This window comes from Lissotriton vulgaris, chromosome 3_1, assembly GCF_964263255.1.
Source record: "Lissotriton vulgaris chromosome 3_1, aLisVul1.2, whole genome shotgun sequence".
NCBI lineage: Eukaryota > Metazoa > Chordata > Amphibia > Caudata > Salamandridae > Lissotriton > Lissotriton vulgaris.
Window position 1 is genome coordinate 743,217,856 of NC_141689.1, and position 12,259 is coordinate 743,230,114.

The following is a 12,259-nucleotide window of genomic DNA, read 5'->3' on the forward strand; positions in this document are numbered from 1 at the left end:
CATGACAATCTGAAAATCCCTTCTTTGGTTCAGCATGTCCTTGTATTTAGCGTTACCATGTTATCTAATTACGTAAGTATTCCTACTTGAACAGGAGCATTCATTTAGGTCCAATTGATGACTGTTTGACCCATTGCATTGAAGCTGCATGATTTCGGCTCTACCTTTACACCTCTCAGAACACTGTTTTACATATACTCAGCCATATACTCTATGTGCCTAACCTTATTAATGTGGAGTGAATCATTCAAATGTAGTCCTCAAATGTATTCACTGTAGAAAATTAGAGACTCATGAAAGTGTGTATATTTATTTTGATCATTAAAACATATAGTTCTCATTTATGCTTATACTTATGTCTCAAGTTTTATTGCATTTATTTGAAGCATATTGCATATGTAATCATGACTGTATTACTCATCTTGCAGATTTTTTAAAGTTATACATCCATTAATAGTCATGTGTTCAAAGTGCACATTGAAAATGCCTAACTAAAGTTAGCTTGACTAGGCCTTTAATTCTTAAAATGAAATGTATTTTGCCTTGCTCTGTATGTTATTTTCCTTTGCAGGTGCGGTTTTGTGAATTCATAGTTAGAGAAAGGAATATGGGGCCAGATGCATCAACCATTTTTTACCTTCTGCGAATTGGCCGTTTGCGAAGGCAAAAAAATGCTTTTCTGATGCAGCAAACCCTATTTTGCGATTCGGTAACCTGTTACCGAATCGTAAAATGGGTTTGCGATTTGCTATTAGGAAGAGGTGTTTAGGGCGTCCCTTCCTAATTCCGGATCACATCGGTATGCTTTAATATTTTATGATCGACATACGGCCGCAAAACTTTTGCATTTTACCACCTACTTCAAGTAGGTGGTAATCAATTAGCAAATTGGAAGGGGTGGGAAGGGGTCTTCAAGGGTCCCCTTCTCCTTTGTGAATGTCTGTAATACATTTTAAAGGAAATGGGCTGATAGCTTTATTTAAAAACTATCATGGACATAGTGGTCTGCTAACCCCAGCAGGGCACTATCCCCATGATTTTTGCAATTCCTAGGGGCTCGCAAATTGCGACCTACCTCATTATTACTCATGAGGTAGGTCATTTGCGATCCGCTAGGAATCCCAGAAAGTGTTAAACACACTTTCATACATTCAAATTTGAGATTTTCTAATTGCGAATCACAATAATTCGCAATTAGGAACTCGTAAAATGGATTGTTGATGCATCTGGCCCATAGTGTATTAGAGATAGTGAGGCTTGAGAACAGACATCTTGGCAATAATAGGATGATTTAATGAGCAGAGGAAGCACCCTAATCACCGCATATTATGAATGAGGGTGCCCAAGGTTAACTTGGTCAGATGCACACTGTGAGAAAGAGAAGAAATTGGGTTGTTGGTGGTGTATTAAGAGACATGGATATTCCTGACACAATTTGGTTTTAATTAATGTTTACACCATTAGACTGTATGGCAGATCCTTTGGGACTCTGAAAGTTACAGACCTCTCTACTTCCTTTTGCCCTTGCGAATGTGTAACTTTATGCTAAACATTAATTTCCCTTTTTAGAAGACATCTACTGGAATCTTCACTAGGCTTACACCTTCTTTCCTTCATTTCAAATTCCTTTGAGACCTTTTATTGTAACCATCCTTCATTTTAGTAGAGCCTGATTAGATGATTTTAGACCCTAATCAGGTTTAGGAAGGAGGAGTGGAGTTTCTTAAAGAACACCAATTCCAAATTCTTGGCATCTGTATTGTTCTGATTGTTATTATAGTATAATTTATGCTATTGATTCGACACTTTCATTTGGTGTCGTAATTCTTTATGTTTATAACATTTCTTGATCTTTGCATTTACTGGAATGATTATTAACTGGTAATAAACTCATCTCACGTTAGTTACCCCTTCCTAGTCCCTATTGTGTGGTTGCTTTGCTCATTCACTTCACTCAGTGAGTGACTCACTTTAAAGTGGTATTGCGCTTCAGGTAAAACCACTTTTTCTTGAAACATATTTATACTAAAGTGGCCATTATGGTAACAAAAGTCTTGCACATCAGTTCGTCATGTTACACACGATACAACATATATCATAATTTACCTGCGCATTACTCAAACTTTTACAGTACACAATTCCCAGGTAATTGTCTGTTATTGATTGTTATTTGTCAACTCAACCACACATATAAGTTTACCAATATGTGCGAGCCAATAATGATGTAATATTCTACAGTGCATGTTGGAACCCTACCCAGCCTGCCATTTACTTGTGTCTGCAGTCTATCTTGGGAGAGGGAGCTACCCTTAAGTGTATCCCATACTATGCAGAACAGTGAAATAAAAGAAAAGGAAAAGAAAGAAATGGGAAAAAACATAAACAAAATAAAATATAAAATCACTAACCAACAAACTGTGCTACTCATCAGGGGGATAGAGGTAGAGGGGATTCTGGTGGCGGCTCCCGCAGGAGGGGGGAAATCCATTGTTTCCAATGTGCTGCTAGCAAACCTATTACCAGATCTGAACGCAGTGAGTCCTGCAGGTAAACAGTTTGGGGGTATCATAATATAGTCGTAGGTAGTAGGGAGTGGGGGTGGGAGGTGCCAGGGAATTACCCTAGCAACCTCATCCACCCCATCACTAAAACTGCCTGGCTATGATAAATATTGCAACTGGAATTGAACCGAGTGTTACTTTCTTGGGATTTGCGATTGCTCAGAATGTTCCCGAAATCCCAAGATATCACTCCATGGACCAGCCATGGGACATGGCCGAACTCCATGTGCACCTTCCCTTGTCAGTGCCCTCCCCTCAGCCCACCCACTGTGTCATATCTCATTTCCAGTCCTCTATTGTGGGTCCTAAAGGCGATTTCCATGCTAAGGCTGTTCTCCTTTTAGCCAGGATCAGAGTCAAGTCTACAAACCGGGTGCCCACTTTAAGCTTAGGCGGTCTAGGGAATCATCCCAACAGAAAGGGTTTTGATTGTGATTTAAAGTGTACGCCCTACTGCTGCCCCCCTTATCACCAGGACTTCTTCCCAAAATCCATGTGCTATGGTACATTCCCAAGTCTTGTGGATAAAATCCAGAGCCGCGTGGTTGCACTTCTGGCAGTTACGCATATTGCCTCCATACGCAACTTGGAGTCTATGGGATGACATATATGTCATACGAGTATAATTGAATTGTATATATTTCTTCCTAGTGTTGCTAGACATTTTTTTGTGATAGGCTAATATTCTCTTCCATTCCGTGTCTGAGAGGGTCGAATCAATATGAGCTCCCACTTATTGCGTAATATTTGATGGGGAGTGTGGGATAGTTTTGCTAGTGAAATATAAAGTCATTTCACCTGACGTTGCGCTCTTCCCAAGGTGAGTATGGTCAGTAACACTACATGGGTTTTGGGTTCTTCCCTCCCATTACCCCAAAGCATCTCAAATGTACGCATCAAGGCTCCATATTGCAGGAATTGTCCTGCTTGGAGCCCATTATTTTCAACCAGGTCTTACGGGGGTGTTAGGGTCGACTGCTGGTCGCAATCTCCCACAGTGTCGAGTCCCACCTCAGTCCATGGTGACAGTTGATCAGAGGTAAATATCTGTGTGGGGTTGCTATGTGGCAAGTCGACCACGGGCAAATCTGGGGCATATGAGGGAGAATCCGGTCGTTTTGCCACGCAGTGCCTCCAACATTGTAGAGTGGTGGTTTGTAATGAGGATTGTTGTGGGATTACTAACGCTGCATCCTGGCTAGCAGCAGTGGGGTGCAGTTCCTGAATGTGTCAAATCCGTCCCTTCGGGACCTACACCCACTAGCCATTGTGCCAGCCACTGTAAATGTGCGTCCAGAAAATAGTGCCTCCATCCCATTTAAGATCTTGGAGGAGAGAGTCAAGCTGCCGAAACCATGCTGCAAGCACCCCAGTCGGAAGGTTATCAAAGAAATATAGCAGTCGTGGCAACATGACCATGTTAGATTGTGAGATTCGGGCCATGATCGGTAGGCGTAGGGAGTGCCAGAATAGAACACACGTTCCAAGGGATCGGAGCACTCTTTTAAGATTCCTCTCCCCCAGGTCTTCCAAGGTATGGAAAACGTGTATCCCCAAGCATTTAAAAGTAGAGGTTGCATAATTAAGGTCAGGTGGGGTGGCAATGGGGCACAGAGTGGTTGGGGACATTGGGAATAGTTAGTTCTATTGACTCGTAAACCGGACACAAGTTTAAGTCTGGTCTGGTAGGTCCAACGCCACTTCTGAACCCTTTGCGGCATCATTAATGTATATCAGAAGGTCATCTTCATAAAGCGAGATGATATGTTCATGACTCCCTACTGTCAACCAAAGTCCCTCACCGTCTTGTCGAAACAACACTGCCAGTGGCTCTATTGCTAGCGCAAACAAAAGGGGTGATAGCGGGCAGCCCTGTTGGGTGCCCCGTAAAATTTGATATTGCGCAGAGGCTAATTTACCTGTCTTAACTCTAGCTGTGGGATGTTGGTAGAGTACCCTCATCCATTTCACCCAGTCCTCACCCAGACCCATACTTGTGATCTTTACAAATAGGAAGTCCCATCTGACAGAATCAAAGGCCTTCTTGAGGTCTATTGAAAGAAGGGCAGCCCTGGGAAGATGTTTCTCATCAGGGTGGTACAGCACTGAGTACAGTCTGCGTATATTATTTGAGGTGTTTGCGTGGGGATAAAACCATTTTAGTCTGTGTGGATTAGTGTAGCCATATGTGGCAGTAGCTGGAGCCCCAGGGACTGGGTAAGGATCTTGAAGCTTTATGTATCAACGGGAGAGGTAGGGCTCGAGTCAACACTCCTGTGCCCCCTAAGGTTATATCAAAAACAACTAAGGAGTGCTTAGGTGTAACTAAAACCCCATATACCCACAAACAAATGAAACAGCAAAAATAGTGACAGTTTATTCCTGGACCCCAACCTTGGTCAGGTAGTTCTGTGTATTAAGCATGACTATACCCACTAGTCAGGAGGTATCCGCCCTGTGGCCAAGGATGTCAATGTCCAACAAGGCAGGCAAACAGCCTTTTGTTTAGAAGGACCCTCACTCACCACTAGTTGGTGACATGCTTCATCATCGGGTCCCCGTTGGGGTGACCGAATGTCGCCCCAGCGTGCTACGACGCCTGAGTTACAGCGGAGCGGGTTTTGGTGTTGAGTGTACTAGTGATTAAACTCAAATGTGTGTGCAGAATAAGTGAGTGCAAAATTAAAAAATACAGGGTTAAAGCCCAAAAAATATTTAATGCAGGCTAACCCGTATTGAGGTTAAAAACATGAAAAACGGACAATGAATGGTACTGTATTAGGTGACCAGTGTCCTTAATTACAACAAATGGTCAACATGTTTCTGCTGTCAAAAAAGCGGGATCGTGCAGCATTCGTCAGGACCACACTAAATGGCACCCCGGGGGTATGTACGCTCTAAGGTACACCCTCCCGTGAGGCACTTATGTGAAAAATACAGAAAATAATTGAAAAGGAAAAAATTACTCACGGTTATTAACCGTGGCGGCGCACTGTGGAGTACAGTCGCCTCGAGGTACGAATTTAAAGAAACTCATAGGCTTCCTGGGTCAGGACAGCGTTGGGCAATGTTCATGCAGCGTCTTTCACACCTGCGGCTCCCCGCCCTGTACCTACATCAAGGGATCACCGTCCGCCCGCAAGATCAAAGTCCATGTTAGCAAGAAAACCCTTATAATCATAACATCTCATTTTCGCAAGCGTTTCTAAATATAAAGTCTGCGTCTCTTTTAACAACCCCAAATGTTCATCATTCAGATCATGTATGTTGCCCAGGTCCTGCAGTTTAATCTCTAAGTCCTCAAGCTCCTGATGCAGCATCTGCTGCACTCCGATTGATTGCCCTAAATCATGACCCTTTATAACCACCTTGAACGCCTCCCATTCCACCAAAGCCAAGGAAGCAGTGTTTGTGTTAGTGGCTAAGAAAGGGTCTAGGCAGAGCTCAAATACTCCCTAAAGCAAGGTTCCTCCAGCAACTCTGTGTTAAGCTGCCATACTCGGTTCATGGGGCGTGTTCCAACCGACTGAAAAGTCATCAATAAGGAGTTATGGTCAGAGAAGGTGCATCCAAGTATATAATAGCATGTCCCATGTCTGGAGAACAAAGAAACATGTCAAATCTGGTATGTAGTCAGTGAAGGGGGAGAAATCTGAATATCCTTTGCACTCTGTATGTTGCGTCCACCATATATCTACTTACCACAAATGGCCCATCCAATCCCTAAATCCCGTTACAGTCCTACAATTTGTGTACCCGGTAAGGGTGAGTGCGACCGATACAGTGAAATATCAGCAATACAATTAAAATAGACCCTATGATTACCTTCGTCCCCCCTAGATCTGCTATATGTGTTGAGAGATCCAGAAGGAAGGGTATCTGTTCTGATTAGGGGCATATACGCTGCCAAGTGTGATTTTTCGGCCATACAGTCTCCCTCTCAGGAAGAAATACCTGCTTTATCTGTCAATGAGTGTGTGAACCAAATCAAAGGCTATCCCTGCATACACCCAAACCCCCCCCCCCTGGCGTACGGAGAATATGCTGCCGCAAAGACCTGTCCTCTCCGGCATCTGAGTAACTTCTCTATTTCCCCATGATTGAGGTGGCTCTCTTGAAGGGAAGCGATCTGTACTTCCCTCCTACACAGGTAGCCATGAATATTATGTCTTTTCGTGGTGAATCCCATCTCCCTAATGTTCAACATCATGAATTTGAGTGTATGGTGAATAGGTGAATAGGTGACATTCAGGCACAAACATTCAGGCACAAACATTGTCCATCCTAGCCCACCTAGCCCACCTCTCTGCATAAAGCCGCCCAATCCCCATGAAACCACACAGCACCTCTCATGAAACCAAACATAACAAAAACCCCACCAAAATAATCCCTCTGGCAAATGCCAAACTTCCCCTCCCAAGAGCAGCCTGGCAATGGCCAGCCGCCCAACCTGCATGCAATTAAATTGTCTCAGCAGAAGACCCCAACCAAGACTGGATGTGGCCTCCGAGTGGGGGTAGGCTATTGATGTCGAGGTGCAAAAGACCCCTGGCCCGCACTAGCCCAGCGTCCAATGTTTCCAATCCATGGGTGTGCCCTTATCCGTGAAGAGCAGCAGTTCTTAATGGTATTCCACATCTTCTTGACAAGGCCAATAGTTTAGATCTCATCAGCAGACCGAGGAGTGACCTGCGGCAGCAGCACCCTGTCCATGTGGGAAGAATCTGATTCCGAGCCCACAGATCCCTTCCCCGAGTGCGAGCAATTCTCTAAGCTCAGTTCCTCCGGGTTTATGATGTTGGCCACTACCCAGAGAGCACTATTTGTTCTCTTTCTGTTTGGGATGGACTCATCCGCTTCGGTAGGTTGTGTTTAGGTCATCTTCATGACAGTTTTCTGGCAAGGAGGTCCTGTTTCCCAGTGGTAAAGGCCAATCCTTGGGATGGACCCCCATACCTATATGATTCCAACTACTCCCAGGCTTCCGCCGGCGATTCAAATAAATGGGTTTTCCTGTCTAATATGATGCAGAGTCTAGCTGGGAACATTATAGAGTATTGCAAACCCTCATCTCGCAGCACCTTATTGACTTCAGTGAAGGAGGCTTGCTGACGCTGAACCTCCGTGGTATAGGTAGGAAAGATCGATACTTTACTGTTGTCAATCTTGAATGGACCTTTTTCTGTAGCTTTCTGCAAAAGGGCGTCTCTGTCTCAGAAGTGCAATGATCTTGCCACCACTGTGTGTAGTGTTCGGCCCGGCGCAGGTGGGTGGTCCAGAACCAGAAGGGCTCTTTCAAGGCTGTAGAAAGTAGCAAGGCCCTAAGGGGACACCGCCATGCGGAGCCATGATTCAAGAAACTCCAACATATTCTTTCCTTCAATGCCTTCCAGCAAGTCTACCACGCGTATATTGTTTCTCCGGTTACCGCCTTCGACATTCTTTGCCCTAAGTTCCGGTGTGTGGACCCGGTCTGTAAGATCATCAACCGTGTGAGTTAGGGTTTGTTGCGTATGTTGAATGTCTGCAATGGATGTTTCCACAATCTCCACTCTGTCTGCTAATTTGCGATATTCAGCACAGAGTAGCCCAAGACCTATAAAAACAGTACTAATGTTCTCACTCTGGGCTTCCCCATCTCAGACTGCGCAGAGGGCTCCACCAACTATCCTTCTGTGTACTGGGAAAAGGATCCATTCGTCAGTGACTCACCACACCCGACAACTGCAGGCCTCCCAGAGGGCCAAACAGGTCTTCCCTGTAATCCAAACCGGTGTCTGGTGGGGAGGAAGGAGGAAGGAGTGGGGATCAGGCGGTAAACCAACCAAACATCCGCGTGAGAGGTGTAATGCCGCAGTGGTCCCCACTGTGCCTTTTCCAACCCAGCCTTTCATCAGTTACAAATCATGGCAAGCCCAATCATTTTCCCCAAAAGGTATAAGGCTGTTGTGAGGAACAAATAGGGGTGAGCACAGGGGGTTTAGGGCTAAACCATGAGCGTCCTTTGACCCGCTGTGTCACCCAGTTGAGGGGCTCAGGCTCACCACTTAGTGACCAGAGGGTGCGGGGTACGTAAGTTGAAACTTAAGTTGAAACTTACCGCAGGTCTCTGCACGGAGCCATGAATTCTCTGGCACATTTCTGATGAGAATGACTCCATCGGCTCTCTTTATCAAAATAGTCCGGTCATAAGACCTCGCCCTGCCAGACCTGTGTTGATTTTCACCCTCTGATCACTAAGTGTATATTCACTCTGCACACTTGTCTCTGAACAGATAGGGATCATCTCTGCATTAAGTGCGATTTTGGGTTACAATTACAAGTAGCCTGATGGATATTGATCCCATACTGGAAATACAGGATTATAGGGTGTCTACAAAGGACTGTTCCTTCTTGGAAATCTAACCTGATGTTATTGGATAACAGGGTCATCACCTTGCTATCTAGAAAGATCTTGAATATTGATTCAAAGCTTGATACTGATACTGAAGTGTCCCGAGTCCCCAGGAATCCCTTGTCTTGAAAAGACCCCCACAGTCTAAATGTCATAGACAATTAATATGGATAGTCTTTAAAGCACTAGAAAATAATCTGGTCCTTGGTCTGTAAAATTGAATCAGAATCAAAAGACATCCCTTTTTCTCCAATAACCTTTTGTAAATACAGTCACCACATTTGAATACAAGTTGGTTATGGTCACTTCACTGGGGTCACAAATGTCACACGTTTTTTATTAATATTTATGTCCTGTGTATATACTTGGTGTTTGAACATGTTGTCAAATTTCTTCATAAAGATTTTTTTGTAATAATGAATAAAAATACTACTCATTTTGGCTGAAGTGAGTAAGACCAGCTAACCCCTCGGGCTAACTTATTTCTTGTTTTTGTAAATATTGAATGATTGAGTTGTTCAATTTAAGCACCAGTGGTACACCTATCATAAATTATAGGTAGTAGATGAGGGTCCACTCTGGGAACAGCAAGGGCTTGATGGACTACACTGAACGTGGATGCATTAGGCTTCCAACTACACGGCTAACAGTAGACATCTGGCAGAGGATCATCAGAAGATCCAATAGATGCATTATCGTATGGTGTGATGGGGCTTACATGCCTGTACATAGGGTGGTGGTGTAGTTCAAACACATTTCTGCATTCTAGGCCTCATACCCAGAGCCAATATTGAGCAATGGATAATAGAGAAGGTAATTGTGTCATGTGATGATGGTATTAAACAGTCCATGAACTGGAATTGAGCAAGTAAGGTCTACACCTATGCTATTATCTTTCCTGTATCCGGTACCACAGGGGCAAGCAGCAAACATGATTTAGATGCACCTTCTTTCTTCGTTGCAATACCAAAGAGATGACAACCCTCATGGTCATACAATGATTTCATGTGCCACTATATTAATGTACCCTGTGTCAAAGTCGTCAAAGTGTCTTTGGCTGAATTCCTGTCCAGGAATGCTTAGAAATTCTCATCCATAGGGAAGGGGTTTATGCTGAACATAATCTGCTACGTCTGAGATGATCAACTGCCAGAGAAGTGTGGCTCAGGGTTTAGGGGCGGCAGACCCGGAAGCTGAGATCGGCCCTGGACCAGGGTTCAATTCCCCGCCCCGACGGGGGTTGGGCTCAATAATTCCACGGACTCGATAATTCTCCGGTGCCTACTCAACTCACGGGTTCACACTCTGCGACTCTGGGCAATAGCTTGCTTAATCTCCACAACGGCCCCTCGCGGCGGGATGCCTGGCTTTCACCTTGTGGATACCCTGCCGGGGTATCTCACAGGGGAATACCAGGACGGGTTCCCTAAGCAAGCGCATAGATGCCTGCGATGTGGGCGATTTGCGCTATATAAATACATGTACATTTACATTTACATTTACAGTAAGTTAGAGAGAGGCACTGTGAGCCAGAGGGACACCCAGGCATTCTATGATGTCACAGATATCATAGTACAGTCTATCCAGAGAAGAACAGTGGAGAGGACATTTACTACAGTACACAATAACCAAAATGATTCATTCAAATGACCCCGTGTTTCTGTAACTCAGCAGTCAGCTTGATCACAATCTATCAACAAAAACATCCTTGAGATGAATAATTCAGCAAGTCAAGAAGGGACCCATGTCAGATTGAAGAGAGGAGGTTTTTTGTGATCAAAGCAAGCTGCTCAGTGGCAGAGAGTGTCTAAAGTTACTGGGAACTATAGAATTTAATATAATACTTATTGAATCACGAAATGGGCAAAGCAAATCCCTCTCAAACCCAGAATCCATTTTCACTTGGTTTACTAACGAATGGCAGCAGGCATATGACCTTGAGCCACTTCATTGGAATGATTCAGTTTAATGACTGGATTGAGTACCTATTGTTAAATTGACTAACCTATCTAAGTGCACTAAGTAGTTGGCACTGTCAAATCCTGCTGAAAGACTGAGCTAGGATGAGCACTCTGATGCGGTTCACACACCCACACTGATTTTAAATCATCGACTAAAGTATCCACACCTGATGCAGTGTAGAAGGGTGAAAGTCGATGGGCTGAGCAAACAGAAAGACACAGTGTTCCCTGAAAGCATCCTGCTAGTTTGCAAAGGTTGATGGCTAATGTTTATTTTATAAGGTAGGACCTGACTAATCTATTTATGCAAATGCTGTCAATGTAAGTGCTATTTGTAAGTTTGTTGCAAAGTAAAAGAAAGCTGTTAGTAGTTAGTCCTTTGAAAATCCCAAAGTCATACTGCTTTTTGTTAGGTTAAGATATGCTTCAATAAAAAAGAGTTGGACAAATAAATTAATTGAGGAATTGTTTGCTTTTAGGTATGATACGTAAGATAAGCTGTTCCAAGTGAAAAGCATTTCTATGTAACTTTCAAAGCAATGCCAAGCATCATCAAGTAAAAGTGTACTAGAATTTTTTTACTGTTGCACATAAAAATCACAAAGCCTTATTCGGCACAACTATATTTTTTAATTAATGTAAATTGGGTTATTAGTTGAGGGGTGAAGGCCCTCTCAAGCAAAAACCACAAACCTTGTTAGGGTGAACCACAAGAGTCCCTAAATTAACCTGTGCTTAACTCTCTGGTATCTTGGCACAAAAGCTTTCAGGCTTAACGTAGAAGAAAAAGGTAAAGTACTTATGCAGCACACAAACAGTATTAAAGTGCAAGTATAACACAAGAAATATCCCAAACCAATTTAGAAAAATAGAATACATTTTATTAATTAAGATAAAACCAGAGTGCCAAAAATCCAATTAATAGAACTCTGTAATTGAATTTTAAGGTTTTTAGCGAAAATAGTGCCAAGAAGTAGAAAGCGCCACCTGTGGGTATTCAGTCCAACTGCGATGGGGAGCAGGCCGGGCTCCGGACCGAGTTTGACCCCCTGGAATTTGTACCTTATGTTATATTGTGAGGTCTGTGGAGTGTTTTTTGGGAAGGCTGCATATCATTCTGCATTGATTCTTATAAATCTTTTACATTGAACACAATATTTACAATGAAGTAAACAAGATAGTGATCATTTTATTCAAAATATAACTTTATCTATAATGAAATGCATGAAAAAATAAGCAAACAACAGTCTGTTAGTCTGTTTGAAAGGGGTAAAGGAAAGCAAACTTTGTTGTTTGCATAGAATGGACAAGGGGACTTGGAGGGGGTTGGGCAGCATAAGTAA